The sequence below is a fragment of the Musa acuminata genome, chromosome BXJ2-10, assembly GCF_036884655.1.
Source record: "Musa acuminata AAA Group cultivar baxijiao chromosome BXJ2-10, Cavendish_Baxijiao_AAA, whole genome shotgun sequence".
Taxonomy (NCBI): domain Eukaryota; kingdom Viridiplantae; phylum Streptophyta; class Magnoliopsida; order Zingiberales; family Musaceae; genus Musa; species Musa acuminata.
Genome location: NC_088347.1, coordinates 15,007,876 through 15,023,226, shown reverse-complemented (window position 1 = coordinate 15,023,226; position 15,351 = coordinate 15,007,876).

Below are 15,351 nucleotides of genomic sequence, written 5' to 3'. Positions count from 1 at the left end.
CGAAAATGAGATCGATTCACCTTTAAACACATATCCTAAATAATTCTGGTCATAAGTGACTCGAGAGGGACATTGTGATAACCGGACAGACTGGTGTGCTGTATACCCGTCCATATGATGGATGCAGCGGGTCTCATAGCTGCTCGTGTATGGACACTAAGGATACACTATAGGTGCTCATTGGAGAATGAGTTCATTATTTGATCTGCTTACGGAATGCTGGATGGTTGATGATGCCTTATTGTCAGACAGCGATTCCGTAGTCCTAATGGTATATCTGGTCCTTAGACTTGAGACACCAAAGATGTCTTGTATGAGTGCTCCACTCTTTGATACTAGACTTATAGGTTTTGCTATCCCAGATCTAGTACAACTGGTCATTGGGAGTGGTAGTCGACCTTACGAGGGCTATTGAGTGTCGATAGAGGATCATCCACTCTCGGCATCATGAGAGGAATATCCCATGTGTTCTTGCTCAGACAAATCCATGGCCAGGGTCATTCGGGTTGAGAGAGAAAGAGTTCTCCAGGAGAATCCGATTAGAGTGAGACTCGAGTAGAAACCGTATGGGTCTAACAGCACCATGCTCGATATATGGTCTCTAGGATATTAGATAGATAAGGGACTATAGGTACATGGTAACTAAGGACAAACAGGTCCAATGGATTGGATTCCCCTGTATCGTCTGAGAACTACGACGTTGTGGCCTAGTACGTCCGTAGTCAATGAGTTAAGTGAATTATTATAGAGATAATAATTCACTAAGTTAGAAGGAGTTCTGACAGGTATGACTTACGGCCAGCTCGATATTGGGCCTAGAGGGTCACACACATATGGTAGGCATTACGATGAGTAGAGGTTCGAATATGAGATATCCGATGGAGCCCTTGTCTTATTAGATATCCAATAAGCCCCTGAATTATTGGATCCCATGGACGAGATCCAATAAAAGCCCATAGGAGATTATTAGATAGAGATCCACTAGTCTAAAAGGCTTGGGTTATTGGATATAGATCCAATACCCACTAAGCGAGGATCCATTAGGGTTTGACAGGGGACCTCTATAAATAGGAGGGATTCAAAGCCTCATAGGCTAGAGCCTTTGCTTGCCTCTCCTATTCTCCTGCCCTTCTCCACCTCATTGCAGGCCTAGAGTTTTGAGGAGCGTCGTCGTAACCCTGCTGTGTGGATCACCGCTAGAGAGGAGGACGCTTGACCTCCTTCACCCTCTCCTAAGGATCTGCAAGGAAACAGGGATATACGATCTCCCTAAGTAACACAATCTATTCTATACATAGTTTTCAGTTTTGCGGATTTTGCGCAACAATCTTCGCACAACGACGAACATCTCCTTGGGAATCGGGGATTTTGTTTTCTTGTTCTTCCGCTGTGCATGTGATGTTGCCCCCAAAGATTTTTCCAACATCATCTAGGTGTGATCCAAGTGCTGGTGGATGAAGGTCGATTGCCAAGTGAGCGAACACAATCAAAGGTGGAAAAGGTTCTATGATGTGTTGGTAGAGGCCACACATAGAGGGATCATAATCCGAGTTTATCCCATAAGGATCAGAATGCAATGGAAATATCACTAGGAGGCAACATGGTATAGTGGATCATGGTGGAATAGTTCATGGTAATACAATACACACTTATATAGTCCCGTGAGGGACTATATCATACGAAGGTATGATCAGGAGCTACTGGGAGCTCCACTTCGGTGAACAACACAACAACAAGAAGGGTTATAGATTTAAGGAGTGAAGGTCATGGTACTGTAGAGGTGGGTCTTCCATGCGTGCATTGAATTTTGCAACGGATGAAAGCCTCGGTCATCAGCATATGGGGGGTTGTGTACTACCGAGGGAAAAGTTCGAATACAAGTACTAGTGAGTCCCATGGGAGGAATTTGATCATGCAGAGGTATGATCGGAGCAGCTGGAGAGTTGGACTACTCTAGAGCTCATATTTGCTTAAGGGAGCCTAATAAGTCAGAGGAGAAGGCTGAGTAAGCGAACGTTGCTACCAAGGAAGCTAAAGAGAACAGAATCAGTGTGAACCCTACAACATAATGGTAGAGACCATGCATGGGAGTTGTAGTCTCTCTTTCCATCAACCAAAGGGAACTGCTTGGAAAACATATAGGTGTTGAAACAAAGGGTCGAAAGGGGTGAGGAAGCGACGACGAGTCTATAGGGACTTAGCTACCCAACAACCAAGCATTGGTTAGAATGGAGATGGACTCGGAGGAGTGTCACAATGCCACAGAATAGAATGATTTGGAAAAAAAAAAAATTTAATGCTAAAACAGTGAACGCTTTATTTTGATCCAATGAACTCATTCTCCAAGATAGTCCACTATAAACCAAAAAGGTTAACTTTTTCCTTTACATCATTTTTCAAATCATCACATGAAATATATCAAGAAAGATTATAGTGAACTCATTCTAAGGCATAAACCTTAGAATGATTACAGTGTAGGTACTCATTGGAGAATAAGATCACTGATTGATCCACTCACAAAATGCTGGATGATTAATGATATCTTATTGTTAGATAGTAATTTCATTATCTCAGTGGTGTACCTAGTCCTTAGACTTGAGATACCAAGGATGTCTTGTATAAGTACTCTATTCTTTGATACTAGACTTATAGGCTTGAAAGTTCTAAATTTAGCAAAGCCGGTCATCGGGAGTGGTAGTCAATCTTACGAGGACTATTGAGTATCGATAGAGGAATTAACTCTTAGTATTATGAGAGAAATATCCTATGTATTATTGTTCATCCCTAGCTAGGGTCATTCGGATTGAGAGAGAAAGAGTTCTCCGAGAGAATCTAATTAGAGACTCGAGTAGAAACTATATGAGCCTAATAATACCATGCCCAATATATGGTTTTTGGGATATTAGATGGATGATAAATTATAGATACATGGTAACTGAGGATAGACAGGTCCAATGGATTGGATTCCCCTGTATTGTCTAGAGACTACGACGTAGTGGCCTAGTATGTCCGCAATCGATGAGTCGAGTGAATTATTATGGAGATAATAATTCACTGAGTCAGAAGGAGTTCTGACAGGTATGACTCACGACCAACTCGATATTGAGCCTAGAGGGTCACACACATATGGTAGGCATTACGATGAGTAAAGGTTCAGATATGAGATATCCATTGGAGCTCCTATCTTATTGGATATCCAATAAGCCCCTAAATTATTAGATCATATAAATAAGAGCCAATAAGAGATTATTGGATAGAGATCTACTAATCTAAGAGACTTGGGTAGTTGGATAAAGATTCAATACCCAATAGGGTAGGATCCATTAGGGTTAAGTTGATAGAGAGACTCTATAAATAAGAGGGAACCAAAGGTTCATAGGCTAGAGATTCTCTTGGTTGTCATCTCCTATTCTCTTCTCCCCTTCTCCTCCTCTGATAGCAAGCCTGGAGATTTGAGGAGCGTCATTACAGCCCTGTTGTGTTGATTAATGCTAGAGAGGATGACACTTGACTTCCTTCATCCTCTCCTACATATTTACAAAGATTCAGGTATATACGATCTCCCTAGATAAAACAAAAACTATCTTTTATACATGTAGTTTTTTGGTTATACAGATTTTGCACACCAATCTTTATACAACGACAAATACATCATTGGAAAATTTAAGATTTTTTATTTTTTATTCTTCTGCTGCGCATGTGATATTGCCCCTAGATTTTCTTACATAAGGAATGTCTTTTCCTTTAACTTGTTGAATATCAGATTTTGATGATGAAACCAATTGAGAGTGTTTATGATTTGATCTGCATTTTGAGTGATGCAGGAAGCTTCGATCAGAGAGAGGCAATTAAGGCAGGAAGAATCATGTTGGGCCGGAATGGAACATGCTAGAAGATTGGACGTAGAGCCGAATGATCGATCGACGTATTGATAGAAGACTTCAGGCCATGAGTTCGAGCATCGAGCTAAGAAGAGCGAAAATTGCGTCAAGGAAATCGGAGTTGCGGAGGTCAACTGGCCGATTGGGCAATAAGCCACAAGAGAGGATGATGCGCCGAAGAATCGGATGAAGCGTCGATGAACCAATGACATGCCGAACAACATGATTTATGCTTTGTAATAATTGTCTAGATTGAAGTTGGTTTTAATTGTGCAAGATTAACTATGATAGTGATCAAGGCATAAAGCAAAATGAAGTCCCGGAGTTAAGAACAAGATTTCATTGGAAGTTCGAGAGTTCGTCAGAAGTCCGGACGTTCGTCGGAAGTTCTACCGGAATTGATCGAGAAATCCAAAAGCTTGTAGAAGAAGCTAATCAGAACTCGCCAAGAAAATCGTCGTGAAGTCCAGGAGCTTATCGGGAGTCCGCTAGAACATTGCCGAGAGATCGTTGGAAGTTCGTCGAAAGATCACCAGAAGCTCACCGGAAGAAAGCTAGACTTACCGGACTTGTTTAGCTTAGTGTATGCCTTAAATTTCATAGTTAGTATATAATTATGATTAGATTTGAGCCAACCCAATTAGGGGTCAGTTGGGCCCATGTATTGACTGTGTTGGGCCAAGTGAAAGGCCCAAACAGTGACCCGACAAGTGGCACCATCGTGGCACAGTCTCCGAGACCGTGTCAAGTGGTGGTACCATCAGATTGGGTGGTGGTACCATCGAGTGTTAGTGTCAGGCGGTGGTACCGCCTAGACTCAGTCTCCGAGGTAGTGGTACCGCCTAGTGTTAGTGCTGCAAGCGGTGCTACCGCCCATCACAGGCGGTGGTACCGCCAGGACCCGGAAAACTCGGGATGAGACCGTTTTAGGCTCCAAGTTTGAATGTATGATGTTATGCATGATTTTATCATGACATGTTGCTAGGATTTTTGAATCCAAGAGTTCTATCAATATGGCACATTGATAGGGGGAGTTAATGTTAACTCTGTCATCAATTGGTTGTCATCATAAAAGATAGGAAGATTATTGAATCTTGAATTTTGATGATGAAACCAATTGAGAGTGTTTATAATTTGATCTACATTTTGAGTGATGTAGGAAGCTTCGATCAGGGAGAGACAATTAAGGCATGAAGAATCATGTTGGGCCAGAATGGAACATGTTAGAAGATTGGACATCAAGCTGGAGGATCAGTCGATGTATCGGCAGAAGGCTTCGGGCCATGAGTTCGGGCATGGGGCCAAGAAAAGTGGAAATTATACCAAGGGAATCGGAGTTGCGGAGGTCAATTGGCCGATTGGGCAATCAACCGTAAGAAAGGATGATGCATCAAAAAATCAGACAAAGCGTCGATGAACCAATGACATGACGGACAACATGATTCAAGCTTTGTAATAATTGTCTAGATCGAAGTTAGTTTTAATTGTGTAGGATTAACTACAATAGTGCCCAGCAAGCCAATCACGTGAGTGATGGCACGTGTGACTTGATACAGAATCTTTTTGCTTATTATATTTTGGTGTATATCACTTTATAACTATTGCATAAATGCATATATATTGTGATGTCCTTGGATTTGTGCAATGGGAATCGGATCGTGATGAGATCACGATAATGAGATCGATTCACCTTTAAACACATATCCTAAATAATCCCGGTCATAGGTTACTCGAGAGGGACATCGTGATAACCGGATAGACTGGTGCTGTATACCCGTCCATATGATGGATGCAGCTGGTCTCATAGCTGCTCGTGTAGGGACACTAGGGATACAGTACAGGTGCTCATTGGAGAATGAGTTCACTGATTGATCCGCTTACGGAATGCTGGATGGTTGATGATGCCTTATTGTCAGACAACGATTCCGTAGTCCTAGTGGTGTATCTGGTTCTTAGACTTGAGACACCAAGGATGTCCTGTATGAGTGCTCCACTCTTTGATACCAGACTTATAGGTTTGGCTGTTCCCAGATCTAGTACAGCTGGTCATTGGGAGTGGTAGTCGACCTTACGAGGGCTATTGAGTGTCGATAGAGGATCATCCACTCTCGGTATCATGAGAGGAATATCCCATGTGTTCTTGCTCAGACAAATCCCTGGCCAGGGTCATTCGGGTTGAGAGAGAAAGAGTTCTCCGGGAGAATCCGATTAGAGCGAGACTCGAGTAGAAACCGTATGGGTCTGACAGCACCATGCTCGATATACGGTCTCTGGGATATTAGATGGATGAGGGACTATAGGTACATGGTAACTGAGGACAGACAGGTCCAATGGATTGGATTCCCCTGTATCGTCTGGGGACTACGGCGTAGTGGCCTAGTACTTCCGTAGTCGATGAGTCGAGTGAATTATTACAGAGATAATAATTCACTGAGTTAGAAGGAGTTCTGACAGGTATGACTCACGGCCAGCTCGATATTGGGCCTAGAGGGTTACACACATATGGTAGGCATTGCGATGAGTAGAGGTTCGGATATGAGATATCCGACGGAGCCCTTGTCTTATTGGATGCAGATCCAATACCCACTAGGGAAAGGACCCATTAGGGTTTTGACACGGGATCTCTATAAGTAGGAGGGATTCACAGCCTCATAGGCTAGAGTCTTTGCTTGCCCTTCCTATTCTCCTCTCCCTCTCCACCTCAGAGTAGGCCTGGAGTTTTGAGGAGCGTCGTCGCAACCCTGCTGTGTGGATCACCGCTAGAGAGGAGGACGCTTGACCTCCTTCACCCTCTCCTAAGGATCTGCAAGGAAACAGGGATATACGATCTCCCTAGGTAACACAATCTCTATACGCAGTTTTGTGTTTTTGCGGATTTTGCGCACCAATCTTCGCACGACGATGAACATCTTTTTGGGAATCGGGGATTTTTGTTTTCTTGTTCTTCCGCTGCGCATATGATGTCGCCCCCTATGATTTCCCAACAGTTCGGGCATGGGGCCAAGAAAAGTGGAAATTATACCAAGGGAATCGGAGTTGCGGAGGTCAATTGGCCGATTGGGCAATCAACCGTAAGAAAGGATGATGCATCAAAAAATCAGACAAAGCGTCGATGAACCAATGACATGACAGACAACATGATTCAAGCTTTGTAATAATTGTCTAGATCGAAGTTAGTTTTAATTGTGTAGGATTAACTACAATAGTGATCAAGGCATAAAGCAAAATAAAGTCCCGGAGTCGAGAATGAGATTTCGTTGAGAGTTCGAGATTTCGTCGAAAGTTCTATCGGAATTGACCGAGAAATCTAGAAGCTTGCTGAAGAAGCTTGTCAGAACTCGCCAAGAAGATCGTTGTGAAGTCTAGGAGCTTGCTGGGAGTCCGCTGGAACATTGCCAAGAGATCGTCGGAAGTTCGCCGGAAGCTCGTTGGAAGAAACATAAACTTACTAGACTTGTTTAGCTTAGTGGATACCTTAAATTTCATAATTAGCACATAATTGGGATTAGATTTGGGCCAACCTAATTAGGGGCCATTTGGGCCCATGTATTGACTGGGCCAAGTGAAAGACCCAAACAATGACCCAACAAGTGGCACCATCATGACACAGTCTCCGAGACTATGTCAGGCGATAGTACCATCAGATTGGGTGGTGGTACCATCGAATGTCAGTGTCAGACAGTGGTACCGCTAGATTAGGCGGTGGCACCGCCCATTATCTGCAGGCGGTGGTACCGCCCAACACAAGCGGTGGTACCGCCAGGACCCAAGAAACTCGGGATGAGACCTTTTTAGACTCTAAGCTTGAATCAACTTGAGGCCTATAAATACCCCTCTTATCCTTAGTTAACACACAAGCACAAAGAACTTAAAAGTGAGAAAATGCTATAGAAATTACTTGAGAGATCCCCTCCTCTAGCTTAAACTTAGAATTCTATTTAGAGATGAGTGTGTGCTTGTAAAAGGTTGTCTCCTAAACCTGTGAAAAGGAGAAGAGGGGTATAAAAGGGTAGTTGGTCTTCGCCCATTGAAGGAAGACCGATAGTGGATGCCGGTGGCCTCGACGGAAGAGGAATCGGTGGAGTGGATGTAGGTCACGATGATCGAACCACTATAAAAATCTAGTTTACATTTCTTTTGAGCAATTTACTTTAATTGCAAATTACCTTCTTATTGCTTTCACTACGCTCACTTACGCTTCCAAGTTAACATATTCCAAGATCGGTTTTCAATGTGCTAAAGATTTTTCGAACTAACATAATTTTCTCCGTTGCACTAATTCACCCCCCCCCCACCACTCCCCTCTTAATGCCGCTCTTGATCCTAACATATCTAAAGGATCTGTATGAACCAACAAGTATCAGCACTACTCAATCAACCCCACACTAGAGTCAGAGTCATTGACGAGTTGAAGCAGCAAGACGGATCAAATTTTGATTACTCAATAATAACGGTGGAGTGAAGTTGGAAGCTAAGAGGCATGTTGCAACTGTAGCAGAAGATTGAAAACTCAACAAAAGTAAGGAAATGCATCGTTTGTAAAGGCTTCGATGAGGAAGTCAAAAGAATAAGTAATGGAGAATGTAGTAGACAAAATTATAAATATGGTATTTGATGTAATGCTTGTATGTTTGTATCTTTAGGTTTTGTTCATGTTTTGCACAACATATAGATGGCTGATAGTAGGCTTAATAGCCTCATTTTGGTTAGCTTTAGTAGCAACTTTAGGCTTATAAATGAAGGTTATATCATGTGGGCACTTGTGGGTATTTTGGTTTATAGTGGACCATCTTGGACCTTTATTTGTGCAACCATTTAAAACTTGTGAAGTCTATGTTTGTAATTTACATTAGCTATAAAGTGTTTATTGAAATGGTTACTTATGGATCCCGGGTGAAATGCTTTCTCTAACCCATTTTCTCTTTTGTAGGTCCTAAAGAACCATAAGAGGTTTCGAGAAGACTGACCTTTACAAACGGATACGTAAGAGTGTTGCATGACTTAGGCAAAACCAACTAAGTTCGTGACAGCACATTATCATATATACATTTATACAATATATTTTTATTACAATTAATATAATTTTATTTTTCTTACAAAATATATACATTCAGATATAGCTCATGATAATCATAACATTTGAAATATGCTTTCCAAAATTTATTATGCATACAATTATTTATACAACTACTATTTTATAGAGAATTAAACTTATAATTACCTAATTGAACTTATAAATGAAGACATTAATAAAAAATCATATTCCTTAAAGTATCCTAGGGGCGATACACTTATCAAATTAGGAGTATAGAGTAATTAAGAATCCTACCTCTTAAATTATTGATTTATAATAATTCATAATAATAATTCATGAAAAAATTTGATAAAATCTTCTCATAAAATAAACTATACTTAACTTGAAAATCCATTTAGATTTCACCATAATTTTTTTAATAATTCATATTATAATTAAATTAACTAGTTAATATCAATCAAATAATCGTATAATCCTACAAAAAAATTTACTTCATTATTCTAGCTGACCAAACGATCTTGAATTATCATAAAATTTTATAAAAAATTAGAAAACAAATAAAAATAAATACACATCAAATTTTAGCTTAAAATAGAATCATTTGAAGGCTAAACTATCTTTTTAATTCATATACCAATACCTATTCTGTTGTATTGTAACTAGGTTGGGAGTATTTAAATTTATAAACCTTATATCTCGATGCATAGAGATGATATTTACTCAATTTTAAATCTCATAAAATCCTAAAAAAAATTTTAAAATATATCAAAAGGACATGGCCTAATTATATCCCTAAGGAGGCTAATTTAACTCAAATAAAACCTCTTCTTAGAAATAAGAGATTCTTAGTACCTCAGATTGGAATAATTATAACTTTATACATCGATCTCAGATTAAGGTTATACTAAAGGCCTTAGAACCATAAGAGAATCATATAAAAATATAGCCAAAAATCAAATATTAATTCGAAGTCTAGGTTACTCAAAAATAGCTAAAAATTTAGCCTATAATTTGTAAAACCGAAACCCTAAATATAGTAAGGGAAGAATTATGTTTTTCTTATCTCAATTTTCTTTAGAGCTAGGATTCCTAGCCTTGATGAGAAAAGCTAAGAGAATAACTGAAAAATAAGAGAAAGGGTTATGAGTTATTAGGTTGGTAAAAAGGATGAGGCCAAAATAAGATAGAGGTGCTTAAAAGGTTACATTGAGGTTTAGGGTTCAATCCTATTAGGCCTTATTTAAAAGTTTTTTTTACTAATTTAATTTTAATATTATAAAAACTTCCATTATGTTTAATTTGGTTTGATAAAAATAATATTTTTAATCTAAACTCATCTTTCAATCATACTTATGTATCTCAACATTTAGCATAACACTACTTTTTAATTTGTAACTTCGTTTAATGTTTTATTATTCCATCCATGTCTAAGTAGCTTATGATCCTCCCCATAGATAATGTTTAAAACTCAAACTTCTTTATAGTAATCATTGTCAAACTCATTCAAGTCTTGAGATTCACTTAAGGTCGATTAAAATTTAATCACAACTTATAGTCACTATATGCATACTTATTATCATAACTTTATCTTATATTCAAGTTCACTAGCACACTTTGGCTTATTACACTATGTTTAAAGTAAATATTAATATTTATACATGCTCGACAAATAGTTTATGGAATACTGATAATGATATTTTGAAAAGCATGTAGTTCAATCTTAAAAGCCAAAAGTATAAGTATGTCATTTATCATATTTATGAAACATAAATATCACAAATCATATCACTAAGTTAGGATCACATATATATATTATTTATGATTTTATTGGCATACTAATTATAATTCAAAGTTTATGAGACTTAGCACTATTAATGCTCTCATTATGAAAATATACTTAAATGTATCTTGCTTTGAAAATTATTGTTAGCGAGCCATGATTTAAAATACATATGAACCTAATGTTTCGTAAGCTGAATATACATGATGAAGAATTGGATATTCAAGTAAATTTTTGTAAACAAGTCATGATTTGAAATGATTGTAAAATTTAAGTTTTCATAAACTATATAAATATAAAGAAAGTATTTGATATCCATGCATATTTTGAAAGCATGTGTTGAATGTATAAAGAATAAATATAATTTTTTTAAAAATATGTATGATAAATTTTGACTATCATATGAGTCATGGTGCTTACTGAACTATGGATTCCTCATTTGATTATCTCTCAATTTTTCAAAATAGCATAGTAGAAGAATGGTGGAACGATTATTGATTGCATTATATAATCAATATATTCAACAGATTTATCTTGTGGATGAATTGATTATTGATTGACTTATATGATAAATATTGTACGAAAGTTATATTTGTTTTGGTTCTAGCCTTGTATTCTTATAAGAATACCTATAAGATTACGATGTTGTATCAGCTCGACTTTTCAATGGGCTGAAGGCATTATAATTAATGGTGTTAGAGCAATGATTCAAGATCTTATAAGAAATATGAGTTTCAAAAATATTTTGAGGACTTTTGATGATTTAAGTTATTATTGAGTGTAGAGCAGAAATATATGTGCTCGTGGATTAACTTTGAGAATATATGATGTTTTGAAATATTTATAAGTCTCAATATGTGAAATGAGATGTGGTGTTATAGTATAGCTCATGTCATTAAGATATATTAATTTTGATTATTTTTTAATTCAAATATGTGAAGTTTAGATGATTAAACTTTTTTATTCTGGGGGAAGAATATAATACCACAAATTTTATTTGAGAAACAAGTTATAAATATGAAAATTAAAAGGATTAAGTTGCAAAAAAGTATAATAAAAATACAGTTTACAACCTAATGCTTCCCACCGCCACTCTTCTCGGAATCGTCTCTCTCACAAGCAAAAGTGAGGTTGCGCGGGAGCACGAGGGAAGGAAAGAAACAAGAAGAAATAGAGAAGAAGAAGAGAACGAGTGGGAGGATACTATGTAAGGAGAGAAGGGAGAAGAGAGAGAGAGAGAGAGAGATAGGAGTGGAAGTGCATGCATTTGAGTCTATATAAGATTAGGCCATGCAAGTCTCATAAGGGAACTCGTCATATTTGCAACGTTGTACCATCCTTAATTGATTACTCTCTTTTTTTCTTTTTTCTTTTTTCTTGAACAATTGCTTGACTTTAGTTTTGCATGGTTTTTTATGTTTTTCACTAGTTTTAGAAAGGCCAAGGTAGGGGTGGTAAGGCTGCACAAGTATTGCTGACTGAATAGAGTCAAAATGGACCAAAATAACATCATGTTCATGTGCCTGCCATGAGTTGGATTTCTTTAGGACAGTGACACAAAAATCATCTATCTATCTATCTAAGAACCCCAGAAACCTTGGGTGCATGGCACAGGAATGGATGAAAACGAGTTTATAATGGAATCATGCAAACGAGTTCCAAGAGGTTGAACTGGAACCAAATTGGTTTCGATTTCAGTTCCCATCGATTTGATTTCTCATCCTTCCATACCTATCTATACTCATGAATGGACTTGTAACATCAAATTACACAAGAACAATTCTAAACCGATCCATCTCTCGGGTTTCGATTTCAGCTTCGATGGAGGTTCGAACCCAACCACGGTTATCTCTGTTGAGATCCATCCAGGTCACCCATCCGTACCCATGAATGGAGTCGTAACAGGAACCTACACCAAGGACCGTGTCGTCGGAGCTTTCTTTTTCGTGGGCAACAATAATGCTCTCCAGACCTACGTAGGTCATGCTATCTTCCGAGAGATCCCATCGCGTGCTGCATTTTGAGCCCCATTTTCAACGAAGCACACACGGTGAGTGGGTGGGCGCAGTTCCATGTCTCTGTCGCCCCACCTCATCCCCTTCTTCCTAACTTGCAAGCAAATGCCACTGCCATCATGGCTCTAATCAACATCAAGCAAGCCAAGATGGAAGAAGTTGAAGTGTGACGAGAGGGAGATTCAAAAAAGAACCAAGTTTCTGTGCTCTTGACGTCGATGAGTACAGCTGACGCATTGACCGATCAGAACACATCAAGGCATGGCGAGTGCCGTGTGCCATGGGGATCGCAGCTAGCACCAGCAAACATAAATGCTTCCCTAGTTATTGGAGCCTGCAAAACGAATGGTGACTAATAATGCTAGCTCATGGAACAAGCTTCTCCGATATTGTTCTGAGGTCAATGACAGTAGAACAAACGACAGCTCGAGCATACATACTCATATGGCCTGTTGAGCTGGTGAATTGGTCCATTGTGGTTCATCCGTTCATCCTTTTTTCCGTGAGATTCAAATAATTAATGTGAAGCTGTAATCACAGGAGTAAAAAGCATGAATCTGCCTAACAGCAGCTTGGTATCAGTAGCAATAATTCACTCCATAAATCCACATAAATCAAAGGAAAAGACACATGGATCCATCATATGAGACACGTCTGCAGCAGCTTTCCAGTACCGGTCCATCTCTTTATGCTGTGCTACGGCGCCACTGATGGAGGAGGAACCACCGCCAGGACTCGGCCACGCAGAGGGATCATCTCCTCGTCAAGAAAGTTGAGGGAGAAGAGAAGCTTCTTCTACTAGTGTTGTCATTGGCCCGGAAACAGCTGCAGGCGGGGCTCCATCGGTGCCACCAATCCTTCGACAGAGAAACAGGCGGGTGGCTGGCAGTCAGGTGGGAAAGTTTGACCGAATCACCCGAGATAGTTTGCAGGGTGATGTCATATGCCACGATGACAATTGATGCCACGTGCCATTACGAGCCATTATTTTCTTTAAATACAGCATCAAATAATTTATGATCTCACAAATTCTTTATATCTAACCAAAATGCCTTGGAATCATCGAATGTTGCCTCTAACCCTTAATTATATATATATATATATATATATATATATTAGATACAAAATGCTTTAGGTGTAAATTTATTAAATGAGGGGTTCAAAACTCTCAATTATTACTATAAGACCAATATGCTAATCGTAAAATAATATATAATGAAAAAATAAATTCTTGATCTTTTTTAATAAATGGATCAAATTACATCGAAATCGAAATCAAATCAAATCGATTTGACAGTTCGTCAATTTCAGATTAAACTAGAATCGATAGGTGGTTCGATTCTGATTTTTAGGTTTGAGAAACTAGAATCATTAATTCTGGATTCATAAATTTAAAATATTATTTTTTTATATTTAAAAATTTTATGAATTATTTTTATATTTTAATTTTTTTAATAAAAGAAATTAATGGTTCAAATCGGCACCGTCGATTCTGATTCCAAAACTAACCTTTGCTTGTTAGATTCCGAAACCAAAACGGTCTGTACCGGCATAAGTCAAATGATGAAATTTATAAGCATCAAACTAATTTTGATTAGAATGTGGCTGTTTAAAATCACTAAATTATTGAAACAATTCAACAAATACGATTATTCTATTAAATTTCACATTTCCAATTGCTCTAAATATTAGCATTAGTGTTTTTTAGATTATTATAAAGTTTATCCCCAACTCAATCCCTTCGATATACAAATCATTATATTTCTCAAGATAAACAATAATAATGAAGAGAAGAGAGAATTTCTAATCATTTACACTTAACATTTTTTAAAATCATTTTGGATCCAAAAAAATATTTCCGTATGATTAATGTTGACATGTCGGATTTGATATAATTGATTTTATCGTTATTTATAATTTTATCGTCATAATCAATTATGTTATTTTTCTTGATTATTTTGTAGAATAGAGGGTCACGAGCAAAGTTAATCGACATCGTTAAAATTATCAAATGAAATTATCAAACCCTAATAACTTATAAATCGAATATACTATAATATTATGAATATTTTAGATGACAAATTTATTTAGATGTATTATACAACAAAATGTCATATCTTTTATGGACCCTTAAAAGTGTATAAATAATCTTCTTCAACAAAATCCACTCCACACCAAGTCATTAATCAATAACCAATCTTAGTCAAACGAAGCCTTCATACTATTATTATAAGGAACAATAAGTTCCTCCAAATCTTATATCCAGCGGAGGCTCCACACCAAATCCTGAGGGTAATTTTCTCAAGTCCAGTTGTACCGAAAGGCATAGCAGCCAAAGAAGAGGGATGTTACTATGGACACAATCTGCAAAAACAAAAAGCATCGTGGGGGTACATTGGGAATCAAGATAAAATTGTTGCACTACTAGTGAAGCTGTGACATCTCCGTCTTGTCTCATCGAAGGACAAGAGAATGGGGGGGCATTTAATTCCTTCCTATCACAAAACAAATTGGTGTGAGCCACTGCTTCCGTGCAGGAAAAGTTTCATACCCACACTCCTCCTTCGCAAACCCCAAAACAATTCCATTACATAATAAAAGTAGGGCTCCATTACTCCATCTACCAATTTGTACGGCTCA